This window comes from Schistocerca cancellata, unplaced genomic scaffold (assembly GCF_023864275.1).
Source record: "Schistocerca cancellata isolate TAMUIC-IGC-003103 unplaced genomic scaffold, iqSchCanc2.1 HiC_scaffold_1150, whole genome shotgun sequence".
Lineage (NCBI taxonomy): Eukaryota > Metazoa > Arthropoda > Insecta > Orthoptera > Acrididae > Schistocerca > Schistocerca cancellata.
The window spans coordinates 3,920,310-3,934,331 of record NW_026047149.1 but is presented as its reverse complement, the minus strand read 5'-3'; the positions used below and the strand labels follow the sequence as shown (position 1 = coordinate 3,934,331).

The window sequence follows — 14,022 nt, the reverse complement described above, 5'->3', positions numbered from 1 at the left end:
TGTGGGCCAAACATGCAGGACCTTCAGAACCAGATATAATGAACACCTCAGAGCACTGAAAAGCAATAGCACACACTCAACATTTGCAGACCACCTGGTAGCACACAACCACCACCCAACAACTGACCTTCACATCCTAAAAACTAGCAGCAGCCTACACCAAAAATTAGCTACAGAAGAAAACTACCACATCCAAAAATCAAGAGCCCAAGGAAGTAAAGTACTCAATGAATACACATCACTGTGCAACAAAACCCTCTTCGCTACAATAGAAGAACTATACAAATAACACACACACACACACAAAATATCCTCTCTCTCTCTCTCTCTCTCTCTCTCTCTCTCTCTCTCTATCTGTCTCTCTCTCTCTATGCCCCAGTACTCATCTCACACACACACACACACACACACACACACACACACACACACACACCACTAACGCCAAATGTAATTGAAGCTCGCGCGCCTCACCCAGCAGAACACGCTACGAAACAAATGAACGCCACACAGCCACAACAACACGTAATGGCAGCGAAAACTCCGCCCATGTTTTGACAAACTGCATTGCCACGCGAACAAAGGCACAGAAGTAAGCCTATTTACTTCGCCGACAATACAGGGAAGCGTACCACAACTTCAAAACTGTAAGTTACGGAAAGAAAACGCGATACAGTCTTATTTCCGTTCGTAAATGCATAACAAACAAAAAATCGTAACACAACACACACAAATGTAATACTTACTAATGTAAATCCACCCGATGATGGAGTTTAAACCTTCGAAACGCGTCGTGGAAATAAATAAAACGGTGACTGGTAACAGTGAACTTGTTGTTTCATTTAATGTCAGTAACAGTCACGGTAAAGCCTAACCTAAAAATGTTCGCATTTAAAATAAATTACGTTTTGCTGTTTGCAGGTGACAAGTAGTATATTGTGTAGCAGAACAGCTACCAAAATAAGTGGGCAATAATATCATGTAACGCATGTTACTCATGATTACACCCACTTTTCGCCAATTAAGTTATAAATGCAACTTTTACATAATGTTGTAAACGACACAAATGTTAATATGTCAAGAACAAATTTACAGTTAAAAACAGACATAGAACCCACTGACGACAGCACAAAAGTGTTGAAACATGTATGTGTGAAAGAAAGAAAAAAGGTGTCTCGCATAAGGCGGAACTTCTCATCCCATTTTCTTAGCAAGCACGGAGACGACAAGAAGAGCTGCACCACAAGATGATTATGTGATTCTTTTCTTACTGCGTGTCAGATTATACCTCTTAATCAGTACATTACAACATTTTAGATGTTTAAAGCCGGCCGAAGTAACCGAAATACGGAAGCTATAATTAACGAGTTCCCGTTATCGGCTTTCGTAACTAGGGCGCCATTATTCTCCAGTTTACGATTAAAACTTTTCACGGTTCTATAACGTAATGCTTTGATTGAGCGACAGACAATTCATTTCCTAAGATTTCACAGAATTCTTAGCCTGACCGCGTTTGAACATTCTTTGGCGTTTTGGTACACTCCAAACCTAATTTAAGGCCTGCTATGAAATTGTCTATCACGTGCGGTTCTTTAATCGCAGGTGCGATATTGAATTTCAGCCCTTTGGACAGTAACTGGGTCTTAGCTGTTGGAAATATTATACAAGTTTTACTAATAACACGTTCACAGAACGTGGGTTTAAAACTTTATTATTCGAACATCCTTGTTGGTTACCTCTGATAACACCCTTACACAAATTTGACGCTTTTTCGCATGACTTGCAGCGTGTTTCTTCTTTCTGTTTACCAATGAAATCATTGGCCAGTGCCCAAAAATCATCTATTCGATAATTTTAAGACTACGAATAGTGCATCAATATTTCAAGATACAACAAGTAAGCTTTCTCGTTTAACCCATCTTTCTTTGTATACAATTCCGCAATTCTGTTATTGAGGATCTGAGCTATGAATTTCTTTTTGAAAGTAGGCGATTTGTAAGATAATTTTCCTACGTAATTGCGAGTACTAGCATGGCCATTTGATTTATTAACACGTTTAAACAGAATAACGTGACCCCGAAGCTTGTCGGCGGATATTCCATGCCGCAAAACACAATCTTTCTTTCCGTTGAACGGACAGCACGGCTCTTATCAGAGACCCACCTGAGAAGAAATTCGCATGTTCTAGGTCAAAATGCGAGTAGATTTTTGTTTTGTAGAACATCTTCACATCCACCCCCCCTGGGCGCCCCCCCCCCCCCCCCCCACAGAGACAAAACGCGACGTTGTTAAGGCGGTAATGAACGGAAGAATTTCGGAACACTGACTGCTTCTAGCAGGAAAGAGAGGTGGTGAGCCCCACACAGCGTATCCCAGACCGACTCGTGTTCATGGTCGGTGCAGCAGTGTCCGCAGTCCGTGGTTAGCGTCCCAGGTTCGATTCCCGACGGAGTCGCTAATTTCCTTCTCTCGGGCTCTGGGTGTTTGCGCCGCCCCCGTAACTTCGGTTCATCTCACCGCCGCGCAGATGGGCCAAGTCGAGTGAAACGGGACGGCTTTCTCCTACCGGCCGAGCAACCCCGGGAGCAAATCTCCCGGCCAACACCGCCACCTCATTCTGTTTCCATGGCTCCGCAGCTCAGTCGGTAGAAACTAAACTCTTGTAGGACTACTCGTGTGTGTGTGTGTGTGTGTGTGTGTGTGTGTGTGTGTGTGTGTGTGTGTCCGCGCCAGTCCACAGACAACTTTTACTATATCTAAACAGGAACGAAAAATTTATACAATTACTGTTGTCAAATTATTCCAACATGTACACTTCTGTATGATGTATACAAGCTGAAGGAAACGTTCTTCTGCCTGAAAACTTCCTGTGGCGTACACATTTTACGCCCCAGTGTTTTCCGTATCAGCGTGAAACATCTTTCAAACGATATGAACCACACAAAATGCACCGCCATGAATGTACCTGTATACCCTCATGTGCATAACCGTAATACGTTATAGTGCTCTTTTCCAACACACTTCTCGTGTATCAATCAAATCTAAACATAAGCACCACAAAATTAATGTCTTGATGGGGTATGCAGTAAAACTAAGTAACCACCTACAGATTCAAACCTCACACCACTTTGCGGAATATGGAGGAAGGTACTTTGTTCACCGAAGCCGTTCATCGCTGCGCCGTGAAGTCAGTCTCGCTGCTGCCCCCCCCCCCCCCCTTCCTTCCTACCACTGTGTTTCTCACTGCAGTCGGTTTGCACCAGCCTCGCCGCGTGACGTCACACGCTGACCCTGGCCTGGCGACTCGGGAGTTGTCTGCACTGCGCGGACGCCCGCTTCCTGCCCACAAGCCGCTGCTCCGCAGCGCCAGCGCGTCTCCTCGAAGCTTCCAGGCTTGCAGCGAAATCACGACGACGAGAAAAATCGAGAAACTGCGGCCAATAAAGACGCCTTACCGAGGATCACCCTACCCACGCGCCATTCGTGGGCGGAAGAGGAACCTAAATTTTCCCTGTCTGTTCCCTTGTGCTGCGCCGAGTACGATGGCCAGAACTTATTTTATGGCGGCTGTTTTCTGCAGTAACCCTTATATATTTGCGCTGGTCACTTTCAGCGGTTCCCAGTAAGTGGCTGTTGTCTGCGCTCTGATTCGTTGATACAGAGGAGACTGACCGGTCGCCGTATTCGGTTTTATACTACCGGAGCACTGGTGCCCCATTTTGTGGCTTTGTATTGAAGAAAGAGCAAGGAAAAAAATCCCTCGAAATCCCTTAGTTAAATATACGAATTCTTACAATATAAACGCGCAAAATATCGCTATATGACGTCATCCCCGCAAGCTGCACTTACTTTAGGTTCAAATACCGAGTTTAATTTCTGACGCTTCAAACTAAGCACAGTAAGAAACTAACTACAGTAAGGTCCGCACTGTGGATCACCACACAAAAACTGCCAAGAGTGGACGGCATCGTTGTTTTCTTTAGTCCTGTCTGAAATATTTCGGTCGAGAAAAGTCACGTTAATAAAGCTTTGCGTGAGTTCATAAAAACAGGACCGTTCATCATGTAATGAATATGTTTTTGAAGCACCTACATAAAAGAGGACACAAAGATGGTAGTAATTCTCTTAGCCAAATTAGAGACTAACCGTCCATAGATATATTTTTCATGTTTTACGTCCATCTAGGTGGTAACGATTATTTGCATATTTTTATGTAAATAAGTAAAAAAGAGGAAATAATTTGTACACGCGGTAAGTATAAAGAAATACGCAATACTAATTTCTGTAGGAGAAAAAGAAAGAGAAACAGCTGTTTGAAACTCATAGATAAGGAGACAAAAATACCTGACTTGCCGGTCGTCTTGTTTCCTTGGAGTTGGCAAAATTTACACGACAGAAGAAAGAAGGCATGAAGGTCGGGGACATGTTTTGATAAACAGTAAGCAGAACGATATTTGCTATCAGCAGATTTGCCCAAGTATTAAGCATTTTAATCGTAAATAAAAGAGAGACGGAATTATTCGTGAGTGGTAACGAAAATTCATTGTATCAGCTGTGCAACTCAGAGACAAGCAAAGGTCCTGCAGTGCTTTATAGAGGACGTTACTTCACCTACTGTGGCATTTCGTAACTTGTAATCGCAATTTTACGTACGGAAAGGAACGACGCTTCAGTGATACTGTAAGTGAACTAAGGGTAGGCAGGGCGTGAATTACAAGTTAATGAACAGCAACACTGACAGCTCACCATACACTAGGTATTTACGCGTTAGAAAGCGCTTGTGTATAAATTTCTCAGCATTATTTTGAAAGAAGAATAAAGCCACTGATGCAGTGGTTTCCGTACTTGGCTCTCCACATAACGAACTTCTACATCCAATTTTAGAATTCAAACACTTACACTCGACCTATTAACGATACCTGCGTCTTTGTATACGTCAGTTACACGCGGAACTGCATCGGTTACATGTACGTACATAATTAACTTGTGTACCACAGAGGAGTAATATGGGTTCAGTAGAAGTAGGCATATACTCATCATTTACGTACATTATCTTTCATTGCTTACGGAAAGATTCCCGACACTAAGGTACACAGTGTATGTACTGGGATTAAAGTCAGCACGTGAAGTGTAACCAAGCGTGTTCAGAAAGTACCAGATCCTGTGAATTAAATATTAGGCGCTGCGGTGATTAATTGTAAGGGCACAGAAGTACTTTGATGGTTAACATTTCGCGGGTGTTCTTGGAGGCACATTACGTGTACAGATATTACGAACGTTATTGAAATGATTCGTACATGTAATATTGTGAACCAGACTGACTAAGAATTTAAAGAATTCTTGGCCTTGTGTAAAACGAGCAAGGGGATCGAGATCATGAGTTGAGCTGCTCAGCACCGTACTGGTGCAGAAACTAAGGACGACAGATGAAAGGCCAAACACAGGGCTACCAACAACGATTCACTCGTTTCCAGAATTCGAATTTTTCCGCAGTATTAAGTGTACGAATATGATTGCATGCCATTACGAATTCAGCGCCTTGCCAAAATGCCGACAAGGCAAGACTTTTCATGTGTTGGAACATGCGGGGTATTTGACCAAATGTGGCAGCTGCAAAAAACCGTGTAAGGGGTTGGGGGGGGGGGGGGCTGAACGAGATTTTTGTACGCAGTCCACACAAGTCAATAGCACGCAAAAGCCACGAACTCTTAACACGGCAGCAAAGTGTGTGGAAGACGGTGCGTCGGCGGTTACACTCCAAACCGTACCGTCTGGATCCCTTACAACAATTAAAAGCGGACTGTTACGGCCGGCGCCTCCACATTTGCGCCACATTGCAGGGATCAATTGAGGATGGACATTGCGCCCCCCACGCTGATATTCAGCGACAAAGCAACTAACACTTTACTGAAAAAGTTTATCTCCGCAATGTGAGCGAGTGGAGTACTGAAGAACCTCACGTAATTTCGGCGCATGAAGGAGATTCGCCGAGGGTTAATGTATCCTGTGCTGTGTGACAGGCGAAGCTGGTTGGGCCGTTTTAATACTGTGAGACAACTGTGGCGGGTACATCTAATCTCGAAATGTTGCAGTTGTGGTTGTTTCGACTACTCATTCCTTCAGGGAGCATCGATGTTTGTTGCTACCTAAACGACGAAATTTCGCATCGCTGGATTGGCCGTAGGCGGTTGGTTAACGCAAGTACTGATCAGCTTGCAAAAGCACTTAACAATGGATGCTTGAAAATCTGAAACTGGTCACGGGTTTGTGTAATTAAACTGTGTGTGTGTGTGTGTGTGTCGTAATTGCGGTTGGCTCCTATATTGAAGTTATAATGTTTATAATTCTACTACAGCCCTATTTCTCTTAATGTTTATTTTCGAAAATCTAGCGATTAAAATAGCGTTTCATTGCACTGTGGCTGACTGAAATGAACTTGAAATATTAGCAGAAGGCCACTCCATCACTGACTACACAAAGTAGAGGCCATACTGGATGTTACCGAGAACTCGCGCCACAGGTATGTATGCACGATGATCTTCAGAGCCATTTTGTTTCTGTTTAGACCACTCGGCCAATGGGCTTGCGAAAATTTGAAAGGGCGCGAAACACAGGAACGCAACAGTGAGACGCAGTACAAAAAAGTGACAAAAAAACACAGTGGACAGGAGAGCGCGGTCTGCGCCCGTCCGGAGAGTGGGGGCTGCCGCTGCCTGCCGTGCTCACGTGTCGGCTGGCCGGCCGGCTGCACAGGTGTGGACCTGACCTGCCCCCACACCGGGGGCAAGCGGCGCCCAGCACTGAACCTGCCGATTCCAACTGTGCGTCACCAAAACGGACATACGACACTCTTCCAAAGCTAACATGCGTGAAATACGTGCCACACAAAAATTGTTACTGTAACATTTCATTTCTTTGGCTCCGCTGACTGACAACCATACTGTAACCTGACAACCTGTACCAGAACTCTGGCCAAGCAACGGATCACTTTTCCACCACAACACTTTACAGAAAATAATATAGCAGCCACGCGTTCTGCTGTATCCGTGAGTGTGTGTGACGTCACGCAGCACACCATTGCGCCACGGGTCAATGTCGACGGCCGCTATCAGCAGCTGCGAGCTGCTCCAGTTTAGGCAGCCGCCTGTACTGGAAATACGGCTACTTGCAGAGCCTTGATGCTTTGAGAAAAGTGAAACACACGACGGAAGTCTGAGAAAACTGCAGATTTTTTTAACTGATTAACTACTGAATGGTCTATCACCAAATGGACCACCAAGGCGACAGCGAAATTTTCGCGAACCGTTTTTTTTTCTCCGTCTGAGACATTCAAGTACCAGGTGCTCGTAAGTAAAATGCAGCTACTGACCGAAGTCCACTGTGGTCTGTGAGTATGGTAAGGCAGCGAAACACTGTAGACGTGCTAGTGCGTTAACGCGAAACCAGTTGGCGCCGGAGGAAATCAATTCCAATGTTGGTTAGCAGGTGCGAATCTGCCACTGCGCAACACCTCGCGGAAGTCTCCGGTGCTCATACTGAACAAGTTCTGCAAGTGGCGGTTAGCAATATCGACATTCTGCCTTTCTCACTTGTTTGTCCCTTCCTGTCCACATTCCGTTCGCAATCCATTAGATATGGGAACATTTCTTTCCAGTGTAAATCGGTTCCGCAAGGGCGCATTAGCATACCAAGTTTCGCCGCCATACAGCAGTTACAGCCCACGATGGACCTCTGTGAGTGGCTCAACTTCAGATTACAAGCACACAGTGGTACAGCGAATGACGGACATTTGCCACGCCGGACATTTGCCACACTTGCCCCTTCGCCAGGTAGCTTGACTAGCGATCCCTCAGGTTAGGGACGCCCTTCCTCGTACTACTTCTGTCCGCTTTCAAACCGGCGTCTTCCCATCTTACTCGATGCAACCAGTACGTAAGGGGGAAATACAGAGCTGCTTCTCCGAAATCGAAACATTTACAACATTTGGGAAACGAAAGCAATACCGACGACTAAGTCGGTATGTGATTAGTTGTGCCAAGTATAAATACAGATCCCTCTATCTGTACGGGCCGGCCGGTGTGGCCGTGCGGTTAAAGGCGCTCCAGTCTGGAACCGCGTGACCGGTACAGTCGCAGGTTCGAATCCTGCCTCGGGCATGGATGTGTGTGATGTCCTTAGGTTAGTTAGGTTTAATTAGTTCCAAGTTCTAGGGGACTGATGACCACAGATGTTAAGTCCCATAGTGCTCAGAGCCATTTGAACCATTTTTTTTTGTCTGTACGGTAGCTTCCTTTCACGCTTACTTATTGAGATAGAAACAGTCTATTGCCATGGGAACAACAAGAACGGAAAGATGTAAAAGGGAGTGCGAATGTACGCTAATCATTTCTTTTTGGTCACTGCAATGTGCCTACTTTAATTACTACAACTGCATGCCCAAAAGACAATAAGGAAAGAAGAAATGGGTATGTGAACGTTTGAAAAGAAGAACGACATACTCCATATTAATTTACTCTCTAAAATCCGGTATCTCTTGCGGCGAAACATTAGTTAATAAAGTGTAGCGGGACAATGTTCAAAACATGACTGAAAATACGCTACTAAATAGACATAAGAACTTCTATGATGACATGTCATCTAAAGTCTACGTACATTTTGAAAAATGTTAGAAATAAAGAACTGTAGTAATACAGAATGCTATGCTTTTAACGTACGTTGTTCTACATTGTTTAGCTCTGGTATTTACAGAGTCACAGAGAAAACATCCTAGGTTCTGGAGGGAAAAACCGTAATTGTAATGATCTACACTAGAACAGAAACAAGAAGCACAACGTAAGCAAAAATAATGTAATGCCTGTTCCAACTCACAAGTGACATTGAAGCAGATAGTTCCTGTCACTTAGGGTGGGCAGCGGTTATATTCGACAACCTGAATAAATTAATAACTGGCTCCTTTTACCGACCCCCGGTCTCATATGAAACAGTTGCTGGACAGTTCAAAGACAACTTGAGCCTCATCACAAATAGGTACGCTACTCATACAATTATAGTTGGTAGCGACTTCAATCTACCTTCCATATGTTGTCAAAAGTTCATTTTCAGACCGTATACAAAACAACTTCTGTAATTGTTCTAAATGGTCTCTTTAAATTATTTTGAACAATTAGTTCACGAGACCATTCATATTCGAAATGGTTACGAAAACACACTTGACCTCTTAGCCACAAATAATCCCGAGCATCACGACGGATACAGGGATTAGTGAACAGTCGTAGCGAGGATCAATTCCGTAAAAAAGAAATTCACCAAAACTAAAGGCGAAATATATCTATTTATGAAAGCTGCTAAAAATTCGGTAGACTTCTTTCTAAGAGACACTCCCCAATCCTTGCAAACTATGTAAGTGAAGACCATATGAGGCTTAAAGTTCAAAGAAATGTTATCAACAGCACTCGAGAGATTCGTACCAAATAAATTAATAAGAGACGGAACTGATACCCCATGGTACACAAAACACGACAGAAAGCTGCCGCCGGAGCACCGAAAAAGGCAAGTATAATTTAGACGAACGCAAAATCTCCGAGATTGGTGAAGTTTTACTGTGGCTCGAAATTTGGTGCGAATTTCAATGCGAGATGCATTTAATAGTTTCCACAACGAAAGTATCTCTAGAAATGTGGCGGAAAATCCAAAGAGATTCTGGTCCTGTGTTAAGTAAATCAGCGGAAAGGCTCAGTAAGTGGCTTTACTACGCGGCGGGTGAGGAGGAGGGGGAGGGGGAGATAAAGGACCCAGCCCTTCGGAGCAGCTAAAATCGTGGCCAATGTCCGCACACCGGTACAGCACGGTTCCTCCTGCACGCAGGTTACCCTCAGCCGCGTGTCAGGGCGACACCTCGCCACCGTCTCCACGTTGAGTCACGTTTACTGCCGGCCCAAGTATCCTGTGAGACACCGCAGTGTGAAATTTTATGCAGCTATCACACATTTTACTGGTGGACAGAACACCTAATGAACTGAAAGCACCCGGAAACTCTGTACACATTCCCAAGTCACGAGTGGCCTTACTCCCTTATTATTGGATATCTATGTGTCACCTAAAGAGCTGATTCCACACAATCGCGATTAAATGGAGGCCTCCTCAGGAAACTGTTTTGGCTGCTGCTACTGTTCATCCGTGAACGCCACAGTTTTCTACAATTCAGCAAATCTTGTCTCGCTACACACGACACGTTTTGAACAGGTCTTTAATACGGCGTGCATCAATTGCGTTGCATATTTTGTGATAGGCGAGTATAAATACGAAAACCACCACACATAGTTCCACGTCACGAAAGTGAAGGGCATTTAGAGCACCGATTCCGGGTTACTTATTATACATGAAATTCGCGCAACTTTTATCAAATGATCCTGTCCCTCACGTGTGACGTCACGCGTTCTTTGCTGGCAGTGGATGAGGGGAACACACTGAACAGTCATGTTGATCTACCTGTTTGCGAAGTTAAAATTATCAATTTCATAGTTTTGATAGTGGAATTTGCGTTTTACGACGATGTGCAGTCTACCTGATACACGACATTTCTGAACTTTTCAAGACAGGTCATATTCAGTACTTTGTCACGCCCAAGTGCCTGTAAATGCGACGTCAGTGGCCACCCACGATTCCGAAACTGTGACTTACCATCAATAACGGGTAAGGCTTCTGTAACAGTATCTGGCTAAACGAAATAATGTTTACTGTAGGTTTCTGTCAAACATAATTAGCAAATGCCCCCACAAATGTTTTAATTCTGACGTGATTCAGCCCTCTGACGGAAACTAACAACAAATCTACCTCGATTCTCGCAATTGTTGCACTGGAAATGGCACAAATTAAATCTAGATTCTGCCGCCGTTACAGGCTGCACATAGAAATCTACACTGCACTTTAATCGTGTCATTTCAACGTCAAATAAAGAAGCTGCTAAGTGACGGCGTCAGAATCACCGACATTCATTCCTCCCTCACATAATATACGGCTGAAGCGCAGGCCGCACAGAACACGGCGCGCCTCACAGATGGCTGACGCGTTGCTTTGTCGACACACCGGGCTCTCTCATCAGACAAATAGTAACACGAGAACAGCCCAACAAAGCGATGCAGCGTTGTAGAGTGCTAAAAAAAATTTCATCAGCAAATCACAAACGAGGAGACGTGACAGAGCGATAAAAAATACGAAATGTTTATTTCGTGAAGCACAAACATTACGATAAATTCTCAAGAATTCGCCAACTACTACGCCTCTGTGTAATGAGGGCGTTGGGCAAAGCTACAGATTGCTCATTGACCACAACCTTAATTCCAGAAAATTGTGAAAATACGGAAATGAACGCGAGTGCTGCGTCTCATCGCCACAAGCGTGTCTGCGTGACGCCACGAGTGGTGATTCGCGAACGGATGTCAGGATCCGCAACGCCCGCGCACGAAACAGCTTCCTACGTCTGATTACTTTGCAGACGAGTTTACGTGTGTAACATCTGACGTTAAGCATGTAAGCGAGATAAAAGTTTACAAACGGTTTGAAATTGTTCTTAACGTGTGTTCGAAAGTAAGTGCTCATTCCGAAATACTGGGTAAACACAGTCTGCTTAATTTGCGCTGCTTTTTAAAGAAAATCCCGTTTATCGCGCGTCTAAATTTTTGACACGTCATGTCTACTGAAGTGTGGGCCGTACGACGATGTAATTTTTGCAGATACCCTACAGGGTGTGGCGATACTGTCTGCAAATTGCGTCGCGAATAGGTAGGTACTGATAAATTACAACGATACGTCTGATGTGTAAGTTGACTCCATGAACAGCGACAACGTGGCCGGGGGAGGGGGGTAGCGGAAAAATCTCTCCAGTTCTCGTAGTCTCGCGTGCAGTTTCTTGGAAGTCGGTAACTGCCCTCATTCTGAAATACTGTCTGACTAACGTCCGCGTATTTCAGCGCCCTTAGTCACGTTACCTCGCGACGCGCAATGTTTCCAACTGCGGTACTTCTCTTACTGTGTGACAACCGCAATTTAAGATTATACCTCTGAATGAGTACAATCTTGACAACATTTTAGATGTCTGAATTCGGCCACATTACGCGAAACATTAAAAAATAAATTTCTGCCACACCTGCAAGCCGCTACACGCCTTGTCGCACTAAAACTCGCTTACTGCAAAGTTCTGCGTTTGATGGTTTTCGTAAACTTGCGTCCTACGAACGTAAGAACGCGAGGTTTTCATTTTAAATACCTGTGCTACGTGAATTCTGGGGAAATCTACAGTGGCAGATCGGAACACTAGCCGACTGAATGTAGCGTTATTTTCCATTCGTTCCAAGTTATTCTCGCTCAAGTTTTCACAGACTGGAGCAATACCACAAGTAACGACCTGTAAAGTACTGAACACTCAAGACGGTCATTTAACACACTGTTAGCCACCCCTTTGTTCGTAGCGGTCGTAATTTTTCAAAGTAAGACAAAGTATTGGACAAGAGCAGTAAGTGAGTTACGCGACAAAAACCACACAAAAGCGTGCAGAACATCCGCCGCTCCCATAAATTCCTGCCTTACCTTTCTGAGGTATTCCCGTGCAGACACAAGATACACAAGCTCCGTCTGGGCAGGCAGGACAACGTGGCACGCCGCTTCCCTCCAGGCTGCTGCGTCACAACTGGGCCGCACAGGCAGCCGGCTGCCACACCCAGCGCTGACGTCACGGGGCGGCGTTGCCAGCTCGCGCGGCAGGCGAGGGAACGGCTGCAGCAGGGCGTCTACGTCTGTGTCGGCACTGCCGGACCGCCTGCGTCCCATCCACGCCACAGTCCGTTACCTCGAACCGCGCTATACAGCTGCCAACACACACCCCCTTCGCCTGGCGCCCCAAAAACCGGATTTCGTCAACCGATTTCCCAGAACCGCTTTTGGTCAACGCAAAGTTGGAACAAAGACGCTGCATTTTGGTCACGGGATGAGGAGAGGTGTGAACACAACATCTTCCATCATCGTGCTGAGTGCCAGTGACTTACGCGCGTGCTTCGCGATTCGTATAGATCATTTGCTACTCCAGAAATGACGGACGAGTGTGACAAGTTTTCGTTAAAGAACGTTACAGGGATATCAATGCTGAGGTCATCGGTGCCTGGGCTCACGTTCTACTTACTCTAACTTAAAATAAGTTACACTGAGCACGACACACATTTACCCACAACGTGTGGACCAACTGAAATCATTCTGTGATTTCGTTGATACTGGATACGGCAAAGTTCTAGGTAGTATTAAAACTAGATGGTTGTCATTGTTGCCAGGAGTTACGAAAGTTATTGAACCTTTGAAATCTTGTTTTCTATCTCAGAATAGGTGTCCCACGTTGCTGGAACAAATTTTCGAAAACCAACAGTCACTTCTTTGGCTTCATTTCGCACAACGCCCATTGAAAATGTTTTTAAATTCAATCCAAAAGTTGGAAATAACCACGGTTTCAGCTTGCTTCAAGAAATAATCAATACCATTTTAATTAACTTGGGAAAGGAAGGTACTTTCACTCGGTCAAAATACGAGCCTTTTACCAATTCTAAGACACTTCTACACTTTTGTGACTTGTTTGGAAAAGTAGAGTTCTCCACTTCAACCTCTGATATCATTTCATTGGAGAACACAAAAAAAATACTGTTTCTTGGGCTGAACTTTTAAATTTTCTGATAATTCTTAAGGCAGTAGACTCATGTGCAACATTTCAGACGAGATAGGATGCGTGAACAACATTGTATCCCAGAAACTTGAGGAATTGAAAAAAGCTAATTTGGAAACAGTTAAGAGACTGTGTGATACATTCCACACAAAAGTACAGGTACTTCAAGTAAAAATATAGACACGCTTGTAAGTTTTGCTCCTGCTGTACTATTCACAAATATTGTTGTGGAAAGAATATTTTCAACTGTGAAGTCACTTTGGAGGGTGGAATGTGTAGTGCTAGAACCACTTCATTCCCCACAGGTGTTGTATGTCTCATTA

The 14,022-nt window shown here is 44.5% G+C and overlaps 1 protein-coding gene across 1 annotated transcript in view; it reads right to left on the bottom strand.

Annotated features, from left to right (window-relative positions):
- LOC126159970 (uncharacterized) overlaps positions 1–12,672 on the bottom strand; it is a 77,794-nt gene extending 65,122 nt beyond the window's left edge. The window contains exon 1 of the mRNA XM_049916777.1: positions 12,583–12,672. The gene's annotated coding sequence lies outside the window, so the exon portion shown is untranslated. The remainder of the gene's footprint in view (positions 1–12,582) is intronic.
- Positions 12,673–14,022: the final 1,350 nt, after the last annotated feature.